Genomic DNA, 12,431 nt, shown 5'->3' on the forward strand with positions numbered 1-12,431 from the left:
GAATTTCCAAAATTCAACCACTGAGCTTCTTTTTAGGAGAAATCATATGTTAGAACCAATTATTCTAACTTAACTTCAGAAGTTCAAATGGAAAATAAGGCTCACAGCACAACGGTGTGAGATAATTCCTCCTCAGTATCAAAGAATTACCTTTATGTTCTTAGATGCTATGCTGTAACAATGGGTGATTCAACTCATTTGGTAGCTTGCCTGGTCGACGTCCTTCTCAATAGCTTCATGTTTGCACTGAAGATGTTCTGACATCATTGTCACTTCCTTAAACTATTCTGTGAATGCAAGCTGGTGACTTTCTGCCTGACCCAGCAGCTGATGACAGCGTCTCGAGCATAATCACTGCTGACAGCAGAGGTCCATGTTCTCAAGAGAAGCCCCTTCGTGGACTGCTTGAATCACCCTTGTAATCCGGTTCCCAGACGCCATTGCCTTAACTAGCAAATGCCTCTGCATACTCTTACAAACTGTCAATTCCTTCCTTCCTAAATTACTTCCACCTTCCCTATTTAACTGATTCTTTACACCCTTTTAGCCCCTTTTCATTTTTCTATTCCATATTTGTTTTTAAAGATATTTTTAGGGGTCACATGGAAATTAAGATAATTTAAATGAATACAGGTTTAGTTTTAGTAACATCCATAAACTGTCCTATTGGTTTAATCTCTCTCTTATGCTTTCTTGCAAGTTATCTATCTTTCTATATTGTATGCTTACGTAGAAAGTAAAAAAGAAACTATACATAAATATTGAATCATGCTGGAATTTATATTCACATAGTTGATTGATTTATATCACATAGAACAAAAGGTTTTGTTTTTGTTTTGATTTTGTTTTTTGTTTTTTGTTTGCTTTTGTTTTTGTTTTTGTTTTTTTGCTGTTGTTTCTTTGTGTGGTTTCAATTCTAGTAGGCTTTTTTTTTTCTTTTTCTTTTTTTTTGGAGCTGGGGACGGAACCCAGGGCCTTGCGCTTCCTAGGCAAGCACTCTACCACTGAGCTAAATCCCCAACCCCTCTAGTAGGCTTTTAAATTTTTCATTTTCCAGTACTTTCTTTATCACTCTTTAGGTTAATCTGCTAACAACAAATTCCTTCGACTTTTATTTGATGTCAAAGTGTCTTTGTTCTCTTTAATTTTTTCTGTAGGATAGTTTTGCTGGATATAGAATTCTTCGTTGATAATTTTTCTCCTGTATTTTTAGCATGTCATTAGCTTGTTTTGATATGTCTTTTTGTATGTCTATATACCATGTGTCCCTGGAGCCCAGAAGATGGTATCTGATCCCCTGGAACTGTATTACAGACTGCTGAAAGTTACAGACTGTTGTGAGCCACTGTGTCGTGCTTTGGGAAAGCTCCCAGTGATCTTAACCACTGAACCTTATGTCTAGCCACCATACTACCACTAATCTTAATAATAATTGGTTGCAGATAGAATGACACATCTTTTTTGAGATAGGTAGGTAGACAGACAGACAGATAGGTAGGGACTTGTGTAGCCCAGGCTAGCCCCAGGCTTGCTGTGCTTCTAAGATTGGCCTCTACCTTCCCCTGAGACTACAGTTGTGTGTCACTGTAGCCTGGCTCCTCTTCTGGTTCTCTTGGTACTTCCAAGATTCTCATTTTGTCTTGGGCTCTTTCTGTCTCCCCGGAAAGGCAGAGTGTCATGTAGCCCGGGCCGAATTAGAACTTGTAACTGAAGATGGCCTTGAACTTTTGATCCTGCCTCTAGCTCCTGAGTGCACTAGAGGTGCACAATGCCGCACGTGGTTTGTGAAACTCTGTGATAAAGCACAAGGTTTTGTGTATGTAAGGCCAGCACTCTAAACAGGCCACATACTCAGCCCCAAATAAGGAAGCTTGTTTTCTTTTGAGACAAGGTTTCATGTAGCTCAGCTTGGCTCAAACTCTATGTGCGAAGGTTGACTTTGAATTCCTTGATCCCCTGCCTTGACTGCCTGAGTGCTGGGATCCCATGTAGAGACGTGGGACTAGTACTCATTCCAGGCTTGTGGTTGGGATTTTTATGTTAAGGTGATGAGATGGCATAGAGTGACTGTAGGTGATTAAAAATCTAGGAACATGGTAACATTAAATTTTGATGAGAGACAAAATGAAAATAGATATAATGCCAGTATGTTGTTATGTTGTTATGAATTAATGGTGGTTTGAACAAAGGGTGGCAGTGGAAACAGGCTGTAACATTGAGGAATATATATATATATATGGAATTTTTATTTGCCACTGCTATAAATCATTTCCAAAGTGTTCACTGTCTTGTGTGTCCTTTATGCTGCATAGTCTTCTCAAAGGCACGCTTTGTCTCGCGTTGCTCTTTTGTATTTTGCTTTATTTTTTAAGATAGGATCTCATTGTGTAGCTCTAACTGTCCTAGAAGCCACTATGCAGATGAGACTGGCCTCAAATTCACAGAGATCTGCCTGCCTCTGCCTCCTGAGTGCTGGGATTAAAGGCTCGGAGCCACTACTCGGCTTCTATTTACTTATCTGAAGCCCAGGAGCCCTTTCTAATTGGATGCAGGGGTTCTCCCTGGTTCTCTGCCTGGTGGTTACTTGTTCTTCAGCACGGATCTCGAACTGAGACACCACAGAGACATGCGCGGTTCACGGCTAAGTCTTCACTTGAAACTGATATTCATCAGCTCTGGCACTGTGGGGGTTGGGCTAACGTGAGATCCCTTACACAGACTGTGTGCTTTTCACTATGAAAAAGAATGCCCGGCTAAGTAGAAACTACTGTGGGTCTTTTCTTACTAGGAAGCGTATGTAAAGCATCAGCTTTGACAGAGACTCGATGCCCCGGCTGTCTAATCCTGTCCTCTCGTTACCCACATAATCGGATGTAGAGCATCATATCTCTCCCTCGCATTACGACATTGTTATCCTCCAAATCCTAACCCCCAAACAAATAATAAAGACACTAACCGGGAACACTAGGGCCAAAACACCACCTGTAGGTCACACATAGTAACAGTTACTGTCTGATAGGCAGGTACCCCAGGACTGTGAGATTTCCCCCATTTCTTCAGCCAGACTTGCTTGCCTTCACACAGCCAAGGGCATGTCCAATGCTTCCAGACAGTGTCTTATCAGCAGGGTTTTCAGGGGATTTTAACAGTGCCATTGTGCAAGGTAGGAAAAAGAAAGCATTTCTCTGGGAAAACTCAGACCAACCTCAGCAAGTGAATAGCATCTGCTCAACCACATGTATTTGGTATTGGCCTTAACCTTCAGCTCCCTGTGATACTGCGAATATTCATATTTAAAAACAAAACACTTCAGTCGGAGAGTCTAAGATGCAAAAAACTCACCCCAGATGTGATTGTAAATCAAAAGGCACCATGTTAACTCTGATATTTCACATCAGAGGTTTATCTAATACCTGACATTCCCAACTATAGGAAACATCTGTATTGGCACGTTTCCTTGCTCCTAGATTTATATTCAGAACTCTCTGTAAAATACTTAAAAAATATTTTAAACACTTTAAATGCATAAAATACTTTAGCTTCAAAAATAGGTCCTGTTTTCATCCCCTTTCCCAGTACTATGATAAAATACTCTAACAAAAGCAACTCAGAAGAAAAGGGGTTTATTTGGCTCACAATCTCAGGTTACCGTCCATCGTTGCAGGGAAGTAAAGACAGCAGGAACATCAAACAGCCGCTCACATCCACAATCAAGAGCAGACAGTCAATGGATGTTTGCTTCCACACAGCTTGCTTTCCTTACTCTTATATAGTTCAGGAGCCCAGGCCTAGGGAATGCAGCCACCCAAGTCAGCAGGTTTATCCGCCTCAATTACTTTAATAAAGATAACACCCAACAGAAAAGTCTACAGGCTGAACCAGACAATCCCTCACAAGGACTCCCTCCCCAGGTCATTCTAAATTATGTTAAGCTATGACTAAAACTTTCACAGGCCACAAGGTATTTTTTTTTAAAGCTTGCAGTTCCCCGGACTACCAACATCAATACCCATGTCACTGCTTACTAGCAAGAAGTATATATTAACGAGCAAGGAGAATTGCATGACTGTTTAAAATGATTATCCCTCAAATATCTTAACTCATTATATTTTAAATGTGGAATCATAAATACATTTGCTTCTTAGAATTTTACAGTCCTGGGGCTGGGGAGATAGTTCAGTCAGCAAAGTGCTTCACAGGCATAAAGAACCAAGTTTAAGCATCAATACCTATGATAAAAGGCCAGTTGTATCCCAGCCCTGGAGAAGTGGAAATAGGCAAATCCCTGGGACCCCACAGCCAGAAAGCTTATTCTAATCAGTGAGCCAGCCCCAGGTCCTAATGAGAAACCAAGTCTCAAAAAACAATAAGGATGGCCATGCCTGAGGAGCAACACCCAAAGCCAATCTTCACCCTCTACAGGCATGCATGCATGTGTGTGCAAGCACATGTTTAGAAACACATGCATGCCTGCATATACAAACACACAAAAGTAATTTTACCAATGGTATCCAACATAGTTTTAAAAGTTCTCATAAAGCATATATTGTACATTGATCAAATGTCCCCACACCCCTTACCCTCCCTTTCTTAGGCCTCCCTCTTCCCATCAGCCCCTCTTGCTCCTCCAGATAGCTTCACTTCAACTTTTGTATTTTGACATTATGTATTTATTTAAAATCTAGGAAACACAAATGAAGCTAAAACTTAAAAAAAAATCTATGTTCTTCGTACGTTCTCTGTCATTGGACACCTTGTTCTATAATAGATACTGTGAAAAAAAACTGCAATATTTATTGCCATGCAGGTATCTTTACGATATGTCAACTTGGAGTTCCTCAGGTAAATACCCAGGAATGATATAGCTGGGCCATATCAACTTTTAGTTTTCTGAGAAGCCTTTGTATTGACTTCTGTAGTGACTGGACTAATTTACATTCCTACCAACAGTGTATAATGATTTGCTTTTGTCCAAATCTTGCCAGCTAGCATTTTGGTTTTATTTGTTTTTCTTATAGCTGCCATGTTGAATGGGGTAAGTTGGAGTGCCAATATAGTTATAATTTTTATTTTTCTGATGGTTCATGACATTTAACATTTTTATATGCTTATTGGCCATTTGTATTTCATCCCTTGAGCACTGTCCATTTTGTCAGCTGATTTTTTGATTGGATTGTTGTCATGTTTAATTTATTCAGTTCATTATATATTCTAGATATTAATCCACTGTCAAATATAGGTAAAACAATTTTCTCCCATTCTGTAGGCTTATTTAACATGAGATCCCATGTGTCAATTATTGGCTTTATTTTGAGAGCAAATAAAGTCCCATTGAAAGTTCTTGCCTAAGCCTAGATCCCCTCTACTTTTTCCCCTAACCATTTTAGACTTTCAGTTCTGAAATTCAAGACTTTGGTTCTTTTGGAGTTGATTTGTGTCTCTCTCTCTCTCTCTGTGTGTGTGTGTGTGTGTGTGTGTGTGTGTGCAGGTGAGAGATATGGATCTAGTTTCATTCTTCTATATATAGATGTCCACAACACTATATTTTTAATCTCATTGAACCTACCGTATGTCAATGCTGATGAAAATGATAATCATTGCAGGAAAAAAGAAAATATATATCACTGTTTTTATTTAAAAATCATCTATTTTAAACAATTCTGTCTGCATTCAGGACCTTTACACATGCACAGTCATTTCTCTTCGTGACTAAACATCATGGGAATGGAAAATGAAAAATGTGCTTAAGAAATGCCTATTTCCCGTATTCAAAGTTTGCAGCACATCTATATTTCTAACTGCCTATGTCGTCAGCCTTGTGTTCTGAATGTACTATTAATTCTATAACTTCAACAAGGAACTTCGAGTGTACTCAAAACCAGTGCTGAATGAACTAGATTCCATTAAAATTTGAAATCTCTGCTCTTCCAGTGATATTATTGGGTGGCCAACGGTCTCTTATTCCCTTAATTCCAGCACCCAGGAAACAGAAAACAAACAGATGTCCGTGAGTTCAAGGACAGCCTTGTTACATAGAGGTTTCCTGGCCATCTAGATCTGTTTAAAAAAGAACAACAAATGTAAGAATCTGCAAAGAAAACCCACGTGTCAAAGGCCATGCCCTTAAAGAAAACACTTCCTCTCCTAGAAGCCATCAGTTAAAGCAATCAAAACAAAAACAAAAACTGTAAATCTAGAATACTGAAAACACTGAATGCTGGCAAGCATTGAAACTTTCCTTGGTCACTGGTGCTAACACAAGCAGTTTTGCAGTTTCCTAACAATAAATGCACACCATCTCTCATACTCCTTGAATTGCATTTGCCTTAAGGAGTCGATCATTTTCTCCTCATGAAAACGAGGACACTGTTCTTTCTAGCAGTTTTTTTCAGCCCCAGCACGGAGGAAATTCACATATGAGAGGATGAGGGGCATGCTGGAAATTTCTAGACCTTCCTATCGATTTTGTTTCGCACCTAAACCTGCTCCAGAGAAAGCAAAGCATTTTGGTTTGATTTCATGTAAGCAGTGCTGTATCACATTTAACTTGATGACTTACTGCAATTTTTCTTTTTACTTGATCCAAATGTTATAGACGGGAAGTTCTGCTTGTTAAAAATTTTAGTAACATTTTACAATTTTTTTTTTAAAAAATCATGGGTTCTTTTCCTTTTTCAAAAAAAATTATTGTGCTGGTGGTTTACTTGCATATATATCTGTGTGAGGGTATTGGATCCTCTGGAACTGGAGTTACAGACAGTTGTGAGCTGTCATGTATGTGCTAGGAATTGGAGGAGGGTCTTCTGGAAGAGCAATCATGCTTTTAACCTCTGAGCCATCTTTCCGGCCCCACAATGTTTTCTGATCATATCCTCCTCAACTTCTCCTAGATCCACCCCCTCTCCCAACATTGTGCCCCTTTACCCCCAAATGACCACCAAGTCCGGTTTGTGCTGCCTGTATAAATTCAGACATAGTGTCGTCTACTGAAGCATGGGCCACACCTTAGATAAAACTGGCCTCCTCCCCTCAGATCCATCCCTCCTCAGGGAGACAGGTTTGGGATATGAGTTCGTGAACCCCTCCCACTACTGTGGTAGCAGGTTGATTGTTTGGACCTTGTTCACGTTTTCTGCGACCAACTGCCGCTGATGTAAGTTTTAAAATTGTTTTAAACTATGGTTTACATTTTAAAAGTTGTCCCCAATATTCAAGCTCCCGGCTGGAAACAGACAAGTGTTTGAATTCTTGAACTAGAGAGAAAGTGTGGCAGCCAGAACCCGACCTTCTTGTTCTAACACGGAAAAGACGCTTTTCTCACTGCGTCCATCTGAAACTTCTCTCTTAGCTATCATTCAAACATGTCTGGAAATAGAATTATGAGAAACTTTTAATCCATGGGAAATTTACTAAAAATTGAATTTTATTTAGCAAATATATCTATTGGTAAGTATAACGAGTGGGGGGAAACACTAAACTGATGCGTATGTGTAACAGTTCTCAAGTTGTGGCCTTCAACTCAGTTAATTCGCATAAGGATCTGGTGAAAACCAGTAATTTCCTGGGCCTTCCCCTACCTGCTCTAAACAGGAATTTCACAATATGTCAAGTTTTTCTGAGTGGTTCTCTAATTACATATAGGGTAAATATTTACTGTTTGCTCAAAATTCTAGCTAAGACACTGACATGACCTTTAAACAAATGACCTATGTTTAGGGTTCTCTTGCTGTCAAATGTATTTCCTCTATGGCCCGGGGCTGCGGTGGAGCTTGGTGGGGCGGGGCTCTGTGGGTGGGGCTTTACTGAAGAGGCGGGACGTGGGCGGGGCTGGCCCTGAGGATGGAAGGTGAAACGTTAATGACTCAGAGCGCAGTCGCTGCCCTCTGAACTGGAACGGAAAGCAACTTCCGGCTGCAGTCGTTCTGCCGGGCACCGGCGACCTGTAGCGTGAGAGCGCGCGGCGGAAACCCTCAACTGTGAGTAAAAACGGAGACCGGGTGTCTGGGTTGGCCGAGCCCGGGGACACAGGACAGGGGTGTGTGAGTGGGTGTGGGATGCGCTGCATCGAAGTCTCCTCGGGAGAAGCGGAGCAGCGGCCACAGCCAGTTTACAGCGGGATTTTGAACCACAGAAAGCGCGGGTCCCTGTCCCCGAGCTGACCCTGTGGGGCTTTCCCGGCCGGTGACCTCGGCTTCCCGACGACGGTCCCCCGCCCACCGTGGCTGGGTGACTGCCTCTCTCCTAGCTGCTTCCCGGGGCGAGAAATAAGCGCGGCACGGCCTGCGGTGTTGGGGCACGGGGTACCCCAAAGTCCTTGACTTCCCTGCAGGAGAGAGGCTGACTCGCAGAAGCAGGTCGCCCTGGCGGTTATGCCCTCGAACACTTAATAGGCCCTTTCTGTTTATCTCGGGAGTTGCACAATTCCCGTCTCTGCTTTCCTGTGGAGTGTCATCATAGTCTTGTCAATGAGTTGGGTAACTTTCCCCCACAAGTCCCGGAGAGAATGGGTGGCCAAGGCGCAAAGTGCAGAAGTAGCCAGCCACCTGCACTAGACACCCAGTCATTAGGTAGAGTCCCCACCGTGGTGTAAACTGACTGGCAACGAGTTATACACCAAAAACAAACAAACAGCAAACAAAAGCGGTGCTTGTCAAGAAATCCAAACAAGGGGGAAAATGCTGTCTGTACGAGAGCACTTAGGCTGTCTCACTGTTAGGCTGGATGCGCTAAGCAGCCTTCCTGGGTTCTCGTTCTCTCTCTCTCTCTCTCTCTCTCTCTCTCTCTCTCTCTCTCTCTCTCTCTCTCTCTCAGATACTTTTGAGAAGTTATCATGAAGCAGAAACTATAGGATAGAAAGTGAAATGATAGAAGTAAACACCCCGCCGTTTGCCACTTGGAGTATATACATTTAGCAGAAAAACAAGCACCACCTTCTTGTCAAAAGTCACTTTGTCCCGTTTGAGTGGAGCCCTGAACCCTCAAATGATACAGGAGAAAGTGAAACCACCCTGCTAAAACATTTCCAATCAGGTCAGACAAAGCCTTCCACATCTCTTAAAGGCGCATGCTCATGGTGTTTTTTTTTTTTTCTTCCCTTTGAAAATGAGATCATTGCTTTCTGTGTACACCCTCTCACTTGCTTTGTTTACTTTTCCAAAGTTTGCTTTTTTTTTTCTCGTCTTTTTTTCTTAAAGGTACAGTCGTTGCCAGGCATGGTGGTCCATGCTTTTAATCCGAGGACTCAGGAGGAAGATACAGATATAGTAACTCTGAATGATATGTGCCAAATACTTTAAAGAACTATTAGTCATGTGGCTTTAAGTGCTTAGGTTTTGTATCCAAGATTATTGTCCTCCCGAAAATCATTGAAATAATTTCTTTTTAGTACTTGGCTCATTTTAAATATCTGAAGTTATTCTTGTAAACTTTAGATACATATTTATTCTTATGAATGGTATCATAGGTTTTTTTTTTTCCCAACCTGATAAAAGCAGACATACGAGGAAGAGGAGTTCTCATTTGAGGTATAGTCTCTATCAGATTGGCCTGTGGACTTGTCTGTGAGGTATTCTCTTGATTGCTGGTTGATGTGAGAGGGTCCTGCCAGCTCCGAGTTTATTATCCATGGGCAGGTAGGCCTGGACTTTGTAGGAGAGAATGAGCAAGTCAGGGGAAACAAAGCAGTAAGCATCGCCCCTCCGCCCCTCCATGATCTTTGCCCCAGCTTCCTGCTTGAGTTTCCATCCCAACTTCCCCCAGTGATGGGTTATGAACTTTGAGTTGTAAGATGTAATAAACCCCTTCATTTTCAAGTTGCTTTTGGTCATAGTGTTTATCATAGCAACAGAAACAAAACTACAAAGTGGGTTAAGGGAGTGAGTTGAATTAGCAAGTAAAGGCGCCTACCACTAAGCCTGGACCAGCATTGTAGAAGGAGAGAACTAATCCCACAACCTTATCCTCTGACTCTTACACATGCACGTGGGCTCATGCGCACTCACACACGCAAGAAAGAAAGAAAGAAAAAGAAAGAAAGAAAGAAAAGAAAGAAAGAAAGGAAGGAAGGAAGGAAAGAAAGTCAATCAGTTCTTTTCCTGAAAATTAATTACTTTTTGAGGTAGGAAGATTGGGCCACATGAGACCTTGTCTAAAAGAAAAGCCAGACATGGTGGCACATGCCTAACCCCAGGACTAGGAGACAGAGCCGGATCTCCGTTGAGTTCAAGACCAGCCTGTTTTACACGATAGTCAGGTCTCTAAGTGAGAACCTGTTGTCAAAAAGAAGAAGAAGAAGAAGAGGAGGAGGAGGAAGAGGAGGAGGAGGAGGAGGAGGAAGAGGAAGAGGAGGAAGAGGAGGAGGAGGAGGAGGAGGAGGAGGAGGGGAGGAGGAGAAGAAGAAAAGTTTTACCATGGCTAATTTTAAGCTGTGTGTAATGTGTATTTTGTCACAGGTTTTAGGTGTTTGTTTTGTTGTTTTTAATCTTTTTAAAGATTAGGGGTTGAAATATGTTACATATTACAAAGGCCTGAAATGCATATTTTCAGTTGCTTAGAACCTGGTATTCTTGCCTAGTCTACACTCCTCAGTTTTTGTTTTTGATTTTGATTTTGTTTTTGTACTGCATTAACTATCCATCCAAAATACAGTCCTTTGGTTTCCCTATCTAAATAGAGTTCATAATCTTGATTTTAAAAGTTTTTTTAAACCTATTCTGATTGCTTCCTCTTTTCCTTCAATTATTGAAGTTTAGCACAGCAAGCAGAGGAGAAATGACAGTATAAATTCCAAAGGGAATGTGGTTCGAATGAGAATAACCTTTAGTCACCAGCTTGGTGAGCTGTTTAGGAACAGTTATGATGTGTGGCCTTGTTGGAGGAGGTATGGCAGTGTGGGTGGGCTTTGAGGTTTCAAAACGCCCCCACTATTTCTCTATCTTGCTGAGACTCATGATTTAAATAAAGTTCTCAGGTACTGTCTCCAAATGCTATGATGTTCATGAACTAACCCTCTGAAATTGTAAGCAACCCCTAATCAAATGCTTTTCTTTTTTTAAGTTGACTTGGTCATGACGTCTCTTCACAGCAATAGAATAGTGACTAAGAAGATAAAAATACAAACTTCACTTGACATAACTGAACAGAAATATGAGTTTAAATCACCCTATAATATTTATGTCTTTAAAATGTTAGAGACAAAAGATAAATAACTATAATCATAATAGTGGTTTTGTATTGGCAGACCATTTTTATTTTCCATTTACTTTTATATGAATATGATTTTTTTAAAAATTTTATGTGGTAACTTGTCAATATATTTTTTCAAAATTCATTTTTTTGTGTTTGCATTTGTGGGGAGGGGCATGAACTTAGCATGTGTATGCCATGGTACACATGTGGAAGTCAGAAGCGACTGCCTTCAGGATTCTGTTTTTACCTTCTGCCTTGTTAAAGTGAGGTCTTGTCTCTGTGGAGCTGTGTATACTCCAGTCTAGGTGACCCAGCTTTGGACCATTTATCACATTTTACCATGGGAATGGTATTTCACCTGGCTTTTTATGTGGGTTATGCACTGAGCCATCTCACCAGCCCCAATAATTATTTTTTTACTGTAGAAAATTTAGTCATGAATCAAAATAACCGTTCACTAGAATGCCTGCATTCTATTCAGAGTAGTGTCATGGCATTATCCTCCATGTTTTCAGATATATATTGCCAAGCTTCATTACCTGCCTAAGATGATTCTTGAAAGTAATCAGAAACTGTCTGATATAATCATTTATAAAAGTTAGTAATTCTAGGGCCAACTACATGACTTTGGAAGTAAAGGAGCTTGCCCACCAAGTCTGGTGACCTGAGTTTGATCCTGAGAACCCACATGGTAGAAAGAGAGAATCAATTCTCCCAAAGTCGTTCTCTCCCTTTCAGACATGTGCCATGACTTACAACCTGTACACGCCCCCCCCTCATTTATACCCATATATAATTTTTTTAAATTTCAGCTTAATTGTTCAAAGACTAGCTAGATGGCTCAGCAAGTAACGGTGTTTGCTATACAAGCCTGGTAACCTCAGCTTGAACCATGGTGTCCATTTAAGTAAGTTGGAAGGAGAGAGCTGACACCGTAGAATCATACACAATACATACACATAACATAGATTGGTTAGCATCGTAATTTATGTATCAAGAATAAAGGGTTAGTTAAAAAGTGCTGGCTAGCTTTAGGGCCTCTTGACACAGCTGGAGTCATTTGAGCAGAGGAGACATTGGCTGAGAAATGCATCCAGGGGGATGGCCCATGGGCAAGCAAGCCTGCAGTGCATTTTTAAGTTAGTGATTGATGTACGAGGGCCCAGCCAGTTGTGGGTAGTGCTACGACTGGGCTGGTGTTGCATGAAAGCAGGTTGAACAAGCCATGAGGAGCAAGGCTGCAC

The 12,431-nt window shown here is 41.2% G+C and overlaps 1 protein-coding gene across 17 annotated transcripts in view; it reads left to right on the forward strand.

Annotated features, from left to right (window-relative positions):
* Tank (TRAF family member-associated NFKB activator) overlaps positions 1-12,431 on the forward strand; it is a 76,489-nt gene that overhangs the window by 6,664 nt on the left and 57,394 nt on the right. For 9 of the 17 annotated variants that reach the window (XM_087649299.1, XM_087649335.1, XM_087649349.1 and 6 more), the window contains exon 1: positions 7,914-7,976. The gene's annotated coding sequence lies outside the window, so the exon portion shown is untranslated. 17 annotated transcript variants of the gene reach the window in all.

Source organism: Rattus norvegicus, chromosome 3 (genome assembly GCF_021556685.1).
Source record: "Rattus norvegicus strain SHRSP/BbbUtx chromosome 3, alternate assembly SHRSP_T2T, whole genome shotgun sequence".
Lineage (NCBI taxonomy): Eukaryota > Metazoa > Chordata > Mammalia > Rodentia > Muridae > Rattus > Rattus norvegicus.